The sequence below is a fragment of the Callorhinchus milii genome, unplaced genomic scaffold (assembly GCF_018977255.1).
Source record: "Callorhinchus milii isolate IMCB2004 unplaced genomic scaffold, IMCB_Cmil_1.0 Scaffold6, whole genome shotgun sequence".
NCBI classification, from domain to species: Eukaryota; Metazoa; Chordata; class Chondrichthyes; order Chimaeriformes; family Callorhinchidae; genus Callorhinchus; species Callorhinchus milii.
In genome coordinates this window covers 7,220,955-7,239,979 of record NW_024704747.1, presented here as the reverse complement: position 1 = coordinate 7,239,979, position 19,025 = coordinate 7,220,955, and the positions used below count along the sequence as shown (strand labels likewise).

Here is a 19,025-nt window from a genome sequence, read left to right as displayed (position 1 = left end):
GTTTTTTTTATTGTGCCCAATGATACAGATAACTGAGTTAACAGTTTGAGTTAAAAACAGTAGGTTATGAAACCTATTCTGATGAGCCAACTGCATGATTGTTTAAGCACCCAGACTTTCCAATTCACAGTACCTCTCCATTTTAAGGCAAGTTGCTTAATTATCAACTCAGTGGGTCATATTGGAACAAGTCAGAAAATGTGACAAAAATGGCATCTCCCATCTCTTGGGAAAGGCTGGTATTATTGTAAACTTTAAACGTCCAGTACTCAATTATTACTTATCTGAAATCAGTTAATTTCCTGATAACTACACAAAATACCAAACAGAATTATTTTTGGCAGCCAACTTCTGAACACACCTATCTCATGGGAATGAATGAATTCTGATTCCTTTTCCCAAGTTTCAAATTTGGGGACATTGATTGTATAGATGTCTGGCTGACTTTCCTTCAATCAAGGCGAGGAGAAAAACAAAGGACACTGAGAGATGGAGGTAATCTAACATACTCATAGGAACAGGAGTAGGGCATTCAGCCCCTTGAGCCTGTTCCGTCATTCCATTAGATCATGGCTGATCGGTACTTCAACTCCAATTACCTACCTTTGCCCCATAGCCCTTGAAACTCTTACCTAACAAAAATCTATCCACCTCAGTCTTGAAAATGTGAATAGATCCGGCATCCACAGCCTTTTTAGAGAAAGAGTTAAGGATTTCCATTACCTTTGCACTATCGTAAAAGGCATAGGAGCTGATAAATTAGGTAATAATTAAACTGACATAGGAGAACAAGGTTTGTGTCATTTTCAAGAAATTGTGTGCCATTACTAAATTTTCAAGTGCTTGCCCAAAATTGCCACAACATATGATTTCTCGGTATCACATGGTATCACTTGGTATCACATTTCTCATCGGAGGGAGATCAGCTTGCCTCAGCTGACAGCCCTCTCACCTCTGAGTCAGAAGTGCTGTGGATGGGTTCAAACTCCACATTAGGAATTTGAACTCAGATTGTCTAGGCTGGTACTCCAATGCAGTGCTGAGGGTGTGACTTATTGTCGTAGCTCCAACCTGCTCTATATCCCCTGCCCAGCGTGCCCCACAATCGGCGGTTGGGCCTCAACCTCTCTGCCACCACCTTCTGGAACCCCATCCCGCATTCTCTTCGCCTCGCTCCCTCTCTTCCCTCCCTCAATGCATACCTCAAGATCCTCCTCTTCGACGATGCCTTCGGCCACCCTCCTACGCTTTCTGCCTTTCACCACTCCTGATCCTCACCCCACTAACTCCCCACCTCCACCGCCCGCTCAGGTCCTAATCCCTGACTGTTCAGGGCCTTGGGATGTCCTCCTGACATGAAAGGCGCTTTACAAATGCAATGTTGTATTGTATTGTGTAACCTGAGAACCCATCTGCCTGTTTAAGTAGGCATTAAAGATCTCATGGCACTATTTGAAAAGTGGAAGGATTTTCGTCCAGTGCCCTCTTACCCTCTCCAACCATCCCCCAAATAAAATTGATCATTCACCAGCAGTAATGACCTGTACTGGGACACCTAGTGAGATAGAAGGTATCTACTGTAGATCTTTAGGAGAAATATCCATGGAATGCACAAAATGGAGTAATAACTAAGCAACATGCAATTCATAGCAGCAGTGTAAAATTGCTTCAGACGGCTCTTGCTTGCGTGACGTTAGTTCGTTGATATCAGATTTTACATAATGAGGAATATATTGACTCACGCTTAAAAGACTGTAGTTCTGTACATATGTTTCAGCAAAGTTTTTGTGATTTTGGTTGCAAAATATCTTTATCATACTTTACAACTCCAGTAAATCACAAATGAGCTTGCTTATCTCTGGAAATAATAGCCTTAAAATTCATTGCAGTGATGTTATCATTCAACCACATCTGCATTTATGCTCTAGAGATGGATGTACCTGTAATAACAAATGAGATATCTGGGCTTACTTTTAAAAATAATAATCTTTACGTTCAATATAGAGCCTTTCGCGTCAGGAGGATGTCTCAAAGGGCTTGATAGGATTTTCTGTAGAACGCTTATATTTTGTAAGGGAACGTGGAAATAAACTTGCCCCAAAAAGAACACTTGCTGTATATAAAATGGGTTTTACTTACATGAAGAATGACTTTACCTGGAACAATGAGTTCAATAGCAGGAAATAACCTAACCAGTTGTGAATGAATTACATTATTCATATATCAAAGTTATCTCAAAATTCTTTGATACAAGTTTACAATGATGCAGATCTATTCCTGTAACAAAATATTTAGGGATAACATCAACTAAAATGGAGAAAAAATATTCACATTAGTTTTTCTGAGGTCTGCATAAGGTTTCCCTGTATTTTTCTTAAACCATTGCTCATTTCCCTATACACCGCCATAAGTGAAATCACACAAAGTATTGAAGCAATTAAGTTATACTTTCTTAAATAATAAATCATTTAGTTGGCAAAAGAAAATCGAATAAAATTTCCTGCAGAGAAAACTTGGGATAAAGTCAACCAGAAAACCTGTTTTACATTTCTATCCAACCTGAAAGTAATTGTACCAATAACTTTCACCCACAAAATATACAGTCGATTCACTTTACAGTATATTCTGTGAAGGGCTTTGAGACGTCTCAATAACATGATAAGGTGGAGTCCTGTAGCTCGGTGGTTAAAGCACTCGCCTCGCAAGTGAGAGACCTGGGTTCGATTCCCAGCAGGGTGAAACCTTGGGTAAGTTTCCTTATTCCACACGCCTGTTAATAATCCCTCAAGAAAAAAAACAAACAATAAATTGGTCACTTCAATCCCCGACTGATTGTGGGACACTGCTGTGCGCAATTGGCTGCCGGGTTTCACCCACAAATATACAGTCAATTCACTTTGCAGTATATTCTGTGAAGCGCTTTTTGACATCTAGAAGACGTGCAAAACGCCATACCAAATGCAAGGATTAATATTATTATTACAACGTATTTTATCAAATACGTTGATTGTTAATATTATCATTAACTACAACAAAATTGCAAGCATGTTAAATGTTGAAAAATTAAATGAAGAGAAGCTTACACGATTTGTTCTCCATAGGATCACTGGTGACTGTAGGATCACTGATTATACTGTGGAGTCCTGCAGAATAATGGTTAGAGCACTTGCTGGGTGCAGTTGGCTGCCATGTTTCTCCCACAAAATATAGTCAATTACAATATATTCTATGAAGTGCTTTGAGACATCTCGAAGACACGATAACAACAACAACAACAACAAGATTCCATTTATAGAACGCCTTTCACGTCGGGAGGACGTCCCAAGGCGCTGTACAGTTGGGTCAGGACCCGAGCAAGGGGGAAATGGTCAGGGTGAGGGGAGGGAACGGAGGGAGCGAGGAGGGGGTAGAGAGTCGAGAGGGGAGCTGAAGGCACGGTCAAAGAGAAAGGTCTTGAGACCGGCCTTGAAGGAGGAAAGGGAGGAGGCGGCGAAGGCACTGGGGGATAGAGTTCCAGAGCCTGGGGGCTGAGAGGCTGAAGGCCCGGCCACCGATGGTAGGGAGGTTGGGTCGGGGGATGTGGAGCAGACGGGAGCCAGAGGAACGGAGGGTACGGGCAGGTAGGTAGGGGGATAGTAGGTCGGAGAGGTAGGAGGGAGCAAGGCCGTGAATGGCCTTATAGGTGAGGATAAGGATCTTGAATTCGATCCTCTGGGGGATGGGAAGCCAGTGGAGGCGAGCGAGGGTGGGAGTGATGTGGTCGCGAAGCCTGGTGCGGGACAGTACACGAGCTGCAGAGTTCTGAATGACCTGCAGCTTGTGGAGGGAGGTGCCGGGAAGGCCGGCAATAAGCCGCTATATCAAATGCAAGTTCAAATACCAAATTATATTTGTAAAGCGCCTTTCGTGTCGGGAGGACATCCCAAGGTGCTAAACAGTCAGCAATTAGGACCTGAGTGGGGGTGGAAGGGGTGACGGTTGAGATTGGGGAGGCTGGAAGGTAGGGAGGGTCAAAGGTTGGGCGAAGGCATGGTTGAAGAGGAAGGTCTTGAAACGTGCCTTGAAGGAGGCAAGGGAGGGAGTGAGGCAAAGGGAATGTGGGATGGAGTTCCAGAGGGTGTGGGCAGAGAGGCTGAAGACCCGACCGCCGAGCGAGCAGGTCGGAGCCTGCTGAGCGGAGGGAGCAGACAGATTGATAAGTGGTAAATAGGTCGGAGAGGTAGTCAGAGGCAAGTCAATGGAGGGCCTTCAAGTTGAGGACGAGAATTTTGAACTTGATCCTCTGAGGGATGAAGAGCCAGTGGAGCAGGCGAGGGTGGGTGTGATGGGGTATTATTATTATTATTATTATTATTGCAGTTTAAATCCCAGTGTAATGAAGGCAATGTCAATTGAATCACATAGGTAAAGTATTGTGCCACCTGACAATCCCCAAACTTTTTCTGTATTTCTCTAAACTACTTCTGTACTATTTCAGCCTCAAGTCAGAAGTTTGAAGTTGCTATCAGACTTCAAAGAAAAAGTGTAACGATGTAATTGGCGTTTAAACTGGGCATTTTAGTACCAGTCTGATTAAAGCGATAAAGTAAATTAGAATTGGCTGAGTTGTACTAAAATGAGAGAAGGGGAGGCTCTGTCAAACACTGATCACTACAAATAACAATCTTTCCGCTAGATCTTGGTAATGTGAAATCCCACATGCCCCTTAATCTCAGTGTAGTCTCAGTCACACGGGCTCCATCATGATTAGCTTTGAGATTAAATTGCACAAACCCAGTTTATACTGCACTTGTCTGGCCTTGAAAAACAAAGTATAAACTTAGCACAAGTGAAGCAAATGCAAAATAGACTGTATATCTAAAACAAGCATCTGTCTCCCGTCAGTTTCAAGCGGGTGGGGAAACAAAAACAAATCATATTTTATACAGGCTCAAAGTCACCAGCTGGCAGTTTTCATCAACAGCACAGGTTCTTGGCAACAGAAAAAATCCCAATTGATGGTCTATGGCACCAAAGTATCACTGCTGATGCCCAGTTCTGGATTTCATTTGCACCAGATGAGCTGGAAGAAAAGCAAGATGTTCCCACGCCAACTGTTAGATCTGCTGGCAGTGCTGCAAAGTGATGCACCTGCGGAGCAGCGTACAGCAATGTTGACAGCTTATCAGTAGTGGACCTAAATCAACACAACTTAGATGTATAGTGTGATGAGTGGAATGGGCAAGTACAATACAATACAATTTGCATTTATGTAGCAGCTTTCACATTAGGAGGACATCTCAAAGAGCTTAATGCTATATTGGTATATTGTGCAATCCATCTTTCTGGAGACTGTAAGTACAACGAAGCCACATGACCCGTAACCTACATTTCCCCTTTAACAATATTGCAAAACTATTACAATTACAAAGAAACCCCATTGTATGTATTTCAGAAGTGAAATATTTTTCAGTTTTGGCATTCTTTCCTATGTTCATTGAAGACAACTTCAAATTATACCCGTTAGTAAACTGCTCACATCGGTTGTTTTGCCTCTCATCACTTTATCAGGCTGTGTGACCACAACAGCAACATTGCCTTATTATAATAATTTTAATAATAATAATCTTTGCATTTGCTATAGCGCCTTATCATGTCATTGAGACGTCTCAAAGTGCTTCACAGATTATATTGTAAAGTGAATTGACTGTATATTTTGTTGGCGAAACGCGGCAGCCAATTGTGCACACAATAGTGTCCCACAAACAGTCGTGGATTGAGTGACCAAATTTTTTTTAAGGGATTATTATCCACAGAAAAGCGATCCCCCAATCGGCTAAGAACTAAGTTCCTACTTTCTGCTAAGTAAACAGAGGTGTGTGGAGTAAGGAAACTTGCCCAATGTTTTGGTCTAACCCCGGAGCTACAGGACTCCACAACTCTGATTGAGAGAAAGAGGAAGCGTAGACTCGCATTTTACTTTCTTACCTGATCAGAAACTAGTGTGGGACAGTGGAAAACTGGTGCTCATGACTAACGTTCATTCTTTGTACTTTGCTGTGTGATTGAATTATATTAATTGGAGAACATTTTGTTGCACACACAACATTTGGCAAGTACAATAAAGTGTAATGACACTTGTTTTATCCTTTCTACCCCACATCCGCGCCATGACCCGCTCTGCCCTCCCACACTTCCACAACATCGCCCGGCTCCGCTATTGTCTCACACTGCAGGACGCCGAGACCCTCATACTCGCTTTCATTACATTGAGGCTTGACTATGCAAACTCTCTGCTTGTCGGCCTCCCCAACTCCTCCCTCCATAGGCTCCAGATAATCCAGAACTCTGCAGCCCGTGTCCTCTCCTGCACCAGGCTCCGTGACCCTACAACCCCCATCTCGACCGACTCCACTGGTTTCCCATCATGCAGAGGATACAGTTCAAGATCCTGGTTCTCATCTTCAAAGCCCTCCATGTTCTTGCTACCTACCTACCACTGTGACCTCGTAACCGCTTACCATCCTGCTCTCTCCCTGGATCAGAGGGCTCTGGTCTGCTTCAGGTCCCCTGCCTTGCTCGCCCCACCATTGGCAGGCGGGCAGGCGGGCCTTCTGCCACTCTGCCCCCACTCTCTGGAACTCCATCCTGCAGTCCCTATGCCTTGCATCCTCCTTTGCCTCCTTGAAGACCCATCTCGAGACCCTCCTCTTCGACCGTGCCTTCGGTCACCCTGCTTCCCCCCTGCCCTCCACCCTCCCCGCTCCCGACCCCCAGTGCTAGTCTGAAACTCTGACTATCCAGCGCCTTGGGACGTCCTCCCAACATGAAAGGCGCTAGACAAATGTAATTTTGTTGTTGTTTTCTTTTCATTCAAAAAAATTCTTAAACTGCATAGATTTGAAATCACTGTCGCTAGAACTTTACAGACTCTATTTAAGAGCAATTTATAGGTAGTAAAGTTGACTGTTTTGTGGACAGTTACTGATGTAGATAGATCTGGTTTGGTAGACAGTGTTGATGTAACCAGTTTGAATATGGCAAAAATATGATTTATATTTCATAGGTGGTGTGGACTGAGTGACAATCCCAGTTACTTTCTCATATTCTATACCATTCTATTCCTCAAATGGTTAAAATTGTTGGGCACAAAATAAACCCAAAGCTCTTCACTTTGTTACATCATTACGTTCGTGATTAAGATTTTTAGTGGACTTTCTACAGTATGCCAGCTGATTTTAAGAACTTTTGTCGTGATCCACAGGGAAATAGGAGCTGGTTAACTTACCTATTGCAGCCTGCATTTTGTATTTCCTACAGTGAAATAGCATTTAACATTTCGATATTTAAAGACCTACATAAATCTCTATAAATAATAATAAATAATCTTTGCATTTGGTATAACACCGTATCTCGTCAACTAATATCTCAAAGTGCTTCACAGATTATTGTAAAGTGTAATGACTGAGTATTTGTAAGTAAGCAAAAAGGAAATGATGTAGAATACATTGTTTTAAACTTGGAAACAAATGCTGCAGTGCTGTATTTATTGCCTAGAAATTTCTGAAGTGTAGCAAGTTCCTTTTATTCATTTTAGAATAAAAAAATTAAATCAAAATCAGAGCAAGCTTGGGGTAGCGTCAGCAATCATCAATTTTAATTAAAATACTCTTAAACACCTCAATACATAGATGAGAACATAAGAAATGCCAGACGAGAAAAGACTAAGGCCCATCTAGTTCACCTTCCACCTTCCTGGCGGTCGTATGTACATATGTCCCAAACTACCTATGTACTATATCCCATAATGTTATTTCCTAAAAGAGAACTATCTAATCTGTGTTTGAAAGAATCAACATTTTCTGCTTCAACTGTCTCCCCAGGAACCTGTATTCGTGAACCTGTGGAACAGATGTCACTAATGGTACAGTTATGATATATTACTGAACTGTAATTCTGGGACAAATTCACAAACTTTGGTATAACTGCATTTAATTGCAATATGTCTATCCCATTTATGTCAGAACTGAATACATTGAGATGTCATGGCAGCTAGTCATTAAATTATAACTAAAGAGCTTGCAGTTTAACATTTACAACAACAAAATTACATTTGTATAGTGCCTTTCACATGAGAATGACGTCCCAAGGCGCTGGCCAATTGGTGTTTCGGACCCAAGCTGGGGATTGGGGAGGGTGGATGATAGAGAGGGAAAGGAGGTGATCGAAGGCACGGTTGTAGAGGAGGGTCTTGAGATGGGTCTTGAAGGAGGCAAGGGAGGGGGCAAGGCGTACGGAATGTAGGATGGAGTTCCAGAGGGTGGGGTTCGAGTGCCAGACAATTGCCTGCCAATGGAGGGGTGGGCAAGGCGGGAATGTGAAGCAGGCCGGAGCCCACTGAGCGGAGGGAGTGGGTAGGTTGGAAGGGGGTTAGAGGATCCCAGAGGTAGGGGGAGCAAGGCCATGGAAAGCAGTGAAGGTGAAGACCAGGATCTTGGACTGTATCTTCTGTGTGATGGGAAGCCAGTGGAGTCGGGCGAGGATGGGGGTGATAGGATCTCGGAGCCTGGTGCGGGAGAGGACATGGGCTGCACAGTTCTGGATGATGTGCAGCCTATGGAGGGAGGAGTTGAGGAGGCCGACAAGCAGGGAGTTTGTGTAGTTGATCCTGGATGTTATGAATGCGTGTATGAGGGTCTCGGTGGCCTGTGGTGTGAGACAGTGGCGGAACTGGCTGATGTTGAGGAGGTGGCGGAATGCAGTGTGGGACATGGCACGGATTTGGGGTAGAAAGGATAGTTGAGGGTCAAACAAGACTCCAAGGTTCTGGACTGGGTTAGTAAGGTGGAGTGTGCAACCATGGATGGTGATGCTGTCAGCTCATGAGCTGAGGAGTTGCTGACAGGAGCCAATCAGGAGAGCCTCGGTCTTGTTGATGTTCAACTGTAAAAAATTAGCTCTCATTCAGGACTTCACGTCTGACAGACATTCTGTCAGCACAGCAGTGGTCCTGGAGTCGAGAATGGAGGCAGAGAGGTAGAGTTGGATGTCATCTGCACACGTGGAAATTGACACCATGTCTGCGGATGATGTCACCAAGAGGGAGCATATAGATATTGAAAAGGAGTTCCAGAGGATGAGAACAGAGTGGCAGAAGGCCCGCCCGCCAGCTGAGTGGAGGGAGCAGTTGGGTGGTAGGGGGCTAGAAGGTTGCAGAGGTAGGGGGTTGCAAGGTCTACCTGAGTATTTAAATGATGAGTACAAGCACCAGCTAAGTTGAAACCCCCAATTAGTAGGAAATAGAATAACAACTTGCATTTATGCAGCATCCTTCATATGGGGCAGTGTCTCGGAGAGCTTAAGTCGAGTCATTTTAAGTTTATCTGATGCAAATGCGGTCTATTTGAGGTCTCTAAGTAAAAAAATAAAGTCCCTCTACATAATTCCAGTCTGACCAACATTTTACTGTTGTAATAATCATATTACAGAAAGTCTAAATGTTTCTCTCTACATTTCCAGTTCCTTTCCCTCCCTCCATGCTCCATGTTCCCTTTCCCTCCCTCCATGTTCTGCTGGCATCATGGTGGCAAGTGGATGTGTGGTCAATTGCTATCTACAACAACAACAACTTGCTATTTTTATAGCGCCCTTCATGTGGGGTAGCGTCCCAGAACATCTACCACAGCTCCAACAGTTTGTTACCTCTGGCTGCTCTGCCTCTATCCCCTAGAACTCCATCCCACAGTCCCTCTGCCTTGCGCCCCCCCCTCCCTTGCCGCCTTGAAAACCAGTTTCAAGATCCTCCTCTTCGACCGTGCCTTCAGTCACCCTCCTTCCCCTCCCTTCCACCCGCTCCACCCTTCCTGATCCCAACCACTAGCTTGGGTGCGGATCCCTGACTGTCCAGCGCCTTGGGACATCCTCCTGACATGAAAGGTGCAAAACAAATGTAATTTGTTGTTATTGTTCTACACTTCCTTATAGCAGGCTGGGATGACTCAGAAAGGATTAGCAGAAGAGGGTCACTGGCTGCTCTCTCGAGAGCCTTATGAAGGTGAAGAAGAAGAAGAAGAAGAATGCTATAGAAATTAAATATAAAAGACATTGGCAATGTAAATGGTTGAATTTGGCGCAAAGAAATCATCTGTGTCTGGTCTCTGTCCTTAAATATGCATAAAAGCCACTTCATGGCTCTTCGTGCGACACTGTAACACAAAAACTAGCTGCTACATTTGCGTACAAATACTCGATCACTACACTTTACAATAAATCCTGTGAATTCAGACGTCCTGCCATCCTGAAATATCGAATGCAAATGCAAGGATTATATGTTTAAATAAGAGCTAATCTTGAATCAGAAGAGATTCGATTTGTGGATGATGTGAATTATGTTTATCACATTAAGAAAAAACAGTAAATACATATTTCTACCTATTCTAATTAAACCAGATTCCTGTATTTCTAATCAACTTTGTACAATATTGTAAAATTGTAATAATGCTCTTTCTTGGGGATGCACAAATATATTATTCTCTGCAATATTACCAATAGATAAGAGAAAAACAGCAGTAACATCATAAGCTTTTCAAAAGTACCTTAGCAAATAGATTCTCGATTTTCATTAACATTCTACAATTATTTGATTCTAACTAGCATCAGTCATTATTTTGAGTGTATTTCTTCTCCAGATATGTTATATTGCTTGTCAAAGGAATCATGTGTAGAACAACACTAATTGGGCAAAATGCTTGCTCTGATAAATTCGAATACACCCACTGCTCAAAATGAACTTTGGAATCACATTACAAGATAAATTAGTACAATCCACCGCTGTTCTTTTTACTGTGCCAAAACCTTCAGTTTCACACCATTTGTACAAAAAACAGGGTATGCTCTCACCTTCCTGCGTGGGTGGCCACAGTGAAGAAGTTCTTGCCCCTCAGAATCCTATTACATTTCCTGTAGCAATTATGCTTGGGAACTCAAGCCAGGTTGTGAAATTAACCGTGTGATGACTGCAGCAAACTACTGCATCCAGACATTGAATTTTTAATAAAAATCACCAGACTATATTTTTTTGAATATTAATGTAAATACTGCACCTCACCTTGTTATCTCTTTTCAAACATGTTATCAGACGTTGAAGAGCAGGAATAAGACAATGAATACAGCAAGGCAGGTCCAAGGAAAATTAAAAGGAAAATCAAAATCACTTGCTTTCACATCTCTGTACTGCTGCCATTGCAAGTACATTGTTGGCAGGAGCCAACTAGGAGTGCAGGTAACCTGTTTACTTCCCTTAACTGTGTCCAACACACGACAGAGGAGAGGAAAATGAAATACAAATGTAGATCTCTGATTTTTCAATGAATTTGTGATGAATTGGAACAGAAACGTGATGCGATGCTCGGGAAGAAGGGAATCCAGACACTTTTAAAAATGAGCTGTATGACAATTCATTTTTAACATCCTTTCTTTAACTACTCAATTCAAGATCCTCATCCTCACCTACAAGGCCATTCACGGCCTCGCTCCCTCCTACCTCTCTGACCTACTATCCCCCTACCTACCTGCCCGTACCCTCCGTTCCTCTGGCTCCGGTCTACTCTACATCCCCCACCCCACCCGCCCTACCATCGGTGGTCGGGCCTTCAGCCTCTCAGCCCCCAGGCTCTGGAACTCTATCCCCCAGTGCCTTCGCCGCCTCCTCCCTTTCCTCCTTCAAGGCCGGTCTCAAGATCTTTCTCTTTGACCGAGCCTTCAGCTCCCCTCTCGACTCTCTACCCTCTCCTCGCTCCCTCCCTTCCCTCCCCTCACCCTGACCATTTACCCCCTCCTCGCTCCCTCCCTTCCCTCCCCTCACCCTGACCATTTCCCCCCTCCTCGCTCCCTCTCTTCCCTCCCCTCACCCTGACCATTTCCCCCCTCCTCGCTCCCTCCCTTCCCTCCCCTCACCCTGACCATTTCCCCCCTCCTCGCTCCCTCCCTTCCCTCCTCTCACCCTGACCATTTTCCCCCCCAATGCTCGGGTCCTGACCCAACTGTCCAGCGCCTTGGGACGTCCTCCCGACGTGAAAGGCGCTCTATAAATGAAATCTTGTTGTTGTTGTTGTACTGAGCAGTGACAGGATGAACAAATCTCCCAGAAATAGTTGTTTGATAGATTCACTACCACTTGTTCATTCTCTTTTTCAATCCACTTTGGGGACTTGAGGATTTTACCATCTTCTTTGACTACCTGGACCATGGTTTGTCATGGTTCACATTTGGTGCCAGATCCCTTTCCAGTTCTCTCTTTGCTTCTCAATCTCTTTCATTTCAATCTATTTTTGTATATTCTTCTGTTCAGTCCAATGGTCAACCCCCAATTTTCTCCTTAGAAGCTTCGTAAATATTCCATTTATTGTCTTAATCTCCCTTTTTGTTTTCCTGTAACTATGATCACCACTCATTGTAATCATCCTGACCAAATAATAACAACAGTAACTAAAAGAATACTGTATTGTTGAGAGAAAAAAAATCTGTTTTCCATACTGACTTGTTATTGTACTGACCATTAATTTAGAAATATCCTGCTTTCAAGCCAAATTCCCTGTTTTAGATCTCAATAATTGCTATTTGCTGAATTGAATATCTTTACAAAAATGTGTTTGCAACTCCCCCATCTATGTAATTAAATATCCACTTAGATGATATTAATCCTTGCATTTGATATAACACCTTTCACATGGTATAATGTTTTGAAGAGTTTCACAGTGATTCAACAACAACAAATTAACATTTATGTAGCGCCTTTCATGTCGGGAAGAAATCCGAAGGGGTTGGACAGTCCAAGGTTTGCACCCAAGCCAGGATGTAGAGTGCAGTGACTATTTTATATACAAATTGTGTATTTTATAGCAAGCATACCGAGATGTAGAAGAAGTGTAAATCACATACGATTGGATTACTGATAATTTATGAAAATCATGTGTGTTTCAACTCCTAACTCTTCAAATAAAAGTTTGCTGATTTTGTCAGAGTTGCTCCTTTATATTCATCATACAATATCTTCCGTGTATATTAATTTTCTGGCCTTTTTGCATAGATTCACTATCAAATTCAGGAGCGGAGCTGAAGCATTCTGAAAAGCTATTGCAAATGTGGGGTTAAGTGGATGATAAATTATCATTCTCAGCAAGTTCACCCCTAAAAGTAATCGCACAAAGTGGCTTTCAAACAAAAATGAAAACTGCTCTCTTCAAACATTATCAGTCACTGGTGATCATACAAATTAACTTCCACATTGTCCACAATGAATGTTAATTGCGAAAGAAAAATAAATTACATAAATAAACAAAGAGGAAATAATGTAAATTAAATTACTATGTGTAGTATGTAGGAAGTTTACAGTGCACAGGGAGACTATTCAGTCCATTGCTTATGTGCTTTTGCTAGCTCCCTACTCTCTGCTTTTATCCCTGCTCTTTCCTCAAACTGTTTAGTATTTTTTCTGAAATACTGTATGTATTTAATTCCCTTTCAAATACTGCTGGGCACTCAATTTCAACAGCCACATGTAAAGCCACACTATAAAACTCCTCTGCATAAAATAAGTCTTCTAACCTGTTCTATGCTAGGCTGCATCATTGAACAGCCCAAACCATTATATTATTTATGAATTTGTAGTCAATTGCTTATGGTAACCTTCCCTTTCCTGGAGCCGTTGTCAATACCTGATCTGGTATGAAAAATCCATTTCTGAGTGCCAGATGAAGGAAAGCATTCACTGTGAACCTTTTGCACTTTCTGTTTATTTATTATGAAAGCATCTTGTGCCCGGTTAATTGCTAACCTTGGAGTTCAGCACACATGTCAGAATGTCAACTTATGATTTATAGACTTGCTGCAGGGAGTTCTGAATTTTTTAGAAGTAACCTGTTTACTGGTACATTACAATGCATGCAAGTATTTTTATGCTTGATGTTGTCATTCAGGTGTCATAGTCAAGTGGTAAACCGAAATAAGCAAAGTGATCCAGAACTGCATAAGGCTTTCCCTGGTGTTTTTTTTAATCTGAAAGGTGTTTACGTAAATGTACGCTTGGGTTATTGTTATTCTGGTTTTCTTCATATTGCTTAATACTTTAATGCTTTCTGTCTCCGAGCATTAAGCTCTGAACACTCTTGTGACCAGATTTGTAATAGGTACCATGTATATTTGTGTGGCAGATTCCCCTCTCTTTACGGATGAAGATGTTCTCAATGTGTACTTAATTTTGTGGCAAGAGTAATCCTCCAAAATATAATTAGAGTGATTTTCTGCTCATCTGTAATTTGACAGAATTTAGAGGGAGAGAACATTATATTCTCTGTTAGTCTGTATGTTTAGCTATGATCAGAGAATCAACCGCAATCAATAATTCTATGACCTCCTCTCATTTTCATTTAATTTCTCTTCTTGAGATTAATCAAGCGCAATAGTAAGACTTGTGTTAAACATGTCAATGTTCCCTGTTATGTTTTTCAAAAAGAGGTGAGTTACAGTTGTGTGGGTTCCTGATAAGAACATGATGTGTTCAAGACACAGATATAAAAAGCAGGATAGAACATGGTGAATGAATTAGCCTGATTTACTGTATAATTGGAAACAGTTGGATGACGGTTTACATTACTATGTGTCGACACTGAAGTATTGTAGCATTTGCAGTTTCAGAAATGTGCTCATTTATCAGGTAGACGGAAAACAGAGACTACTGTACATCTTGTTTGACCTTTGAATGATCTTAGTTAAGCGACAGTTTAAAGGGTGCTAATTTGTTCCACAAGCCCAATAATTCCACTTTCAGACCATAAACCTTATTTTAGGGGTAATTTTGTGGACCATCAATAGTTTCACCACCAACTTAATAGGAATCAAAAACAGTGTTTTAGGCTGCAAGGGCACTTTTACATTGAGCTCTGCACTCTCAGATGTGGATATAACACAGCAGTAAATGATTACTGATACTGCTGCTACAGTTAGTAATGTAACAATGCTGCCAGAAACAGAATCATTTAGAGAAGGCAAGTTTAATATATTTTCAGGTCCCAATTGCTGCCGCCAGCAGTTGAGGAGAGCTCTGTGTTACTAAGTGTAAAGGTAGAGCTCCACAAGCCAGCATTATTTTTTTAATGTTATTAAAGGCCCATCTAATGTTATTAAATGTATTTAGCAATGATGAAAATGGTGTCTGTAAGTTTAATTTGGACTGCAGTGGCATGAATCGACATTTGTGTGAAGGACTGCCTCAAGCTGAACTCCAGTGTGAGTCTCTTGACAATTGGGATTTATACTGTGACTGATTGTCACAAAAAGCCCAATATGAACTAGGCATTAGTCGGTTATTATAAAGGAAAAAGGAAATGAAATAATTTAAAATGGCAGGCTCGCTAGAATGGTAATTTTTAACATAGCGGGTCTTGTAAAGGTATAACAGAACATGTAGAGTTCTGTAGCTCAGTGGTTAGAGCACTCGCCTCGCAAGCGAGAGCATCTGGGTTCGATTCCCGGGCGGGCGAGACCTTGGGCAAGTTTCCTTGCTCCGCATGCCTGAGAATAAACTCTCAAGAAAAAAATAAAATAAAATAAAAATTTGGTCACTCAATCCACAACTGTTTATGGGACACTGCTGTGTGCCATTGGCTGCTGTGTTTCGCCCACAAATATACTGTAATTTCACTTTACACTATATTCTGTGAAGCCCTTTGAGACGTCTAGAAGACGTGAAGCGCGCTATATAAAATGCAAGGATTATTATTATTATTATCATTAATTATAATTATAAGGATTATGCAATGCATGTGAAATGTTTAAAACTGCAACAGTTGATATGCTTTGATTGACGCCAGCCAAGGCATCTTCACATGAATGTATCAATCAAAATACTCATGAACCAGGGGTCACAGCTACAAATTAAAGACAATAAAATCAACTAGGAAGTCCAGGAGAAGCTGTTTTAGTAAAAGTTAGTAATATATAATCTGTCCAGCGTTCGTAAATGGTTTAAAAAAAAAACTAGGCAAGAGTTTGCAAATTAAATGGATTCTGGGTAATTCGATGTCTAGAGGATAACGCATATTAATTTAATTTAATTAATTTAGAAGGCAAGCTGGTCTGTATGTCTCCGTGACCCGCATCGGGTTAACCCTGTATCCTTTTACTGTGAATTCTGGAATTGCAGTCCACACATTCTATTACAAAAAAACAGTGTCTGTATCTGGCTTCATCATGATACATTTTTCTCATTATAGTACTGAAAAGGTGTAAATCTGAGTTAATTGGTGGTGCTCTGATCTCTGAGTCAGATTTTGGGTTCAAACCCCATGTAGGGACTTCAAGCTCATTGTGTGGGCTGGTTCTTCAATGGAGTGCTGTATTACTGGAGATGCCATTCATCAAATGAGATGTTGAGTCCTGTAGCTCAGTGGTTAGAGCACTCGCTTTGCAAGTGAGAGACCTGAGTTCAATTCCCGGCAGAGGGCGAAACCTTGGGCAAGTTTCCTTACTCCACACAGAGCCTAATAATAATCCCTCCAAAACAAAAACAATAATAAATTGGTCATTTTCAATCTACGACTGTTTGTGGGACATTGCTGTGCGCAATTGGCTGCCGCGTTCGCCCACAAATATACAGTCAATTCACTTTACAGTGTGTTCTGTGAAGCGCTTTGGGACGTCCTCCCGACGTGAAAAGCGCTATATCAAATGCAAGGATTATTATTATTATTATTATTATTATAAGGAAATATTTGGGAACTTGGATTGCTTAGATGGATGAGTCAATGGCTGAATCTTACCTGAAATGGTTACTTATGTTACTATGTGAGGCAGGACTCAGAATTCAGGAGAGCACCACTTACAATAGAAAATACAGGGAACGAGTAGAGTTACACATAAGAGATTATATGCTGGCAATACCCAACATGTTTTTCTTCCGTCTCTAAAGTGGTAATGAACAAGAGCTGGGAATAAAACTAGGGGATGAAAAAGTGAAGAGAACTGTGAGCTTTATGGAGACTCAACACCTGGAGGATGGTTCACATCAGCCTCGGTAGAAACAGATGCTGGTAATTGAATCCTGTCGGAATACCTGCACAATTACCTGGAAAAGTCTGATTGGAGTTGGAGCCGTTGCATTCAGAGCTACACAAACATCTGCTGATGTCTGACTGGGAAGATAACTAGTTGACAACTGATCCACCCAAATTATATTATGAGGTTTATTATTATTAGGTTACATTATGATTGGATAAAACCAAGCTGTAGAGGCTCTAATAAATGGCTTCCTGTTATCAGGTCAGTCCATTTCCCAGATTTCAACTCCCATTGTCGCCTTCTCCTCCAAAATAATGATGATGACTTTTTGATTTTCTGACGGCTTGTCTTCCAGTGACAGAGACTGAGGAGGTAGATTTGGAAACATTGTCACTGGAACTACGAAATAAGCATATTTACATGTATTATTAATAGACTTTTTTTTAACAATCTTTTTTTCTAGGTGATAAGGAATTAATAATTGATTTACGTCATGTTCAATAATAATTTATGGATAAGTAATATTGTCAGAATTTTAAGTGATACTATTATTGATAACAAGTCAAGGGATTATGACAATTATTACAAATATTATTTCCAATTATTACATTTCTTTGTAAAAAACAGCATAGTTTATAGCATAATATGGAGAGTCATACAAAGCAATGTACAACATGTCCATAACCAGGGGACTATGAGAGGCTATGAGAAGGAGTAAGGAATGGGTAAAGACCTGTGTGGAGTATAAACACCAGCACAGAGGGATTCGGCCAAGTGGCCTGTTTCCATATTGTACATTATTTGTAAATCTTTGTGGGTTTCACTTACATGAGGTTGTACAGAGCTGCTAATCTTTTTTGGCTCACATTTGGCGAAGTACTCCAGGACGATACCCCGTGTGAAGGTTGCTAGATAAATGCAAGTTGTTATTGTTGTTGTTATTACCCGTATCGAGAAGAGAAGGCAAGATCACTACCTTCACCCACCATGGTTTCCTTAAAATTCTGCACTGTTTTCAATTCAATACATTATACATCACTGAATCCTTTCTCCAGTCTTCTACCTGAAACACTTTGCAAACTTTGTTTTACTTGGTTATTTGTCTAGAGCTCTGCTATAGGCAGTTTAGATTTAATTCAAAAAAACATGTATCTTTATTTAATATGCTTCTTTGCTAATAATGATTTTTTTAGTTTCACTTTAATGTGATCATTGCTGTAATCTTTTAGTCTTTCTTGTCCAAAACCCAAACTGAAAAACAGAAGTTATATAGAAAGCTCATCTCCAATTGTCAAAAGTGGAACATTTGAAAATTAAAGTAATTAATTGCTCATTAGATGGTAATTGTTAGACGATTGATGTTGATGGGAAAAGTTACATTATAATAGTTTATCAGAAACTGAGTGTGGATAATAATTCTGTTACTGCCTATAAATAAAGCTCCAGATTCATTATATATGAACTTGTTACCCAAAGACCAATGATTATCTGATACAATAATGTTTTAAAAGAATCCATACAGTCAGACCCGGATTGATTAATTCTTTGGCGGCAATTCATTGCAAATGTGGTAGGAAGTAATCTGACTGATGCAGTATCGTTGATCTCTACCTGCTATCGAAAGGTTTAATCGACCCTTACAGAATTCTGTGCAAAGTCCATTCATTCAGCAGACCGGGATAAATATATTAGAGAGACTAATGTTTTTTCTGTTGGAGATAGTTCCGGTGTTCATTTTGAGAAGATATGTACTGCCATTTTTTCTGCAAAAATCCTTCAAAGATCTATGTTATGTTTGGATAAAAATTACAAGGCTCAATGTAATAATTATGAGATCATTGATGCATTCGGTTAGAAACAGTCAATAGGTATTTATTTATTCTCCCTTGTTCTTTTGGCTACAATATACACATTTTAACAGAAAATCCTGTGAAACACTCTGTGAATGTTGCTGTATCAAATGCAACAATTATTATTTGATTATAATAATA

The 19,025-nt window shown here is 41.0% G+C and overlaps 1 long non-coding RNA gene across 1 annotated transcript in view; it reads left to right on the top strand.

Annotated features, from left to right (window-relative positions):
• The window catches only part of LOC121849410, a 41,204-nt gene extending 31,148 nt beyond the window's left edge, over window positions 1–10,056 (top strand). Inside the window, exon 3 of the long non-coding RNA XR_006085215.1 lies at window positions 9,964–10,056. This is a non-coding gene — a long non-coding RNA (uncharacterized LOC121849410). The remainder of the gene's footprint in view (window positions 1–9,963) is intronic.
• The last annotated feature ends 8,969 nt before the right edge of the window (window positions 10,057–19,025 follow it).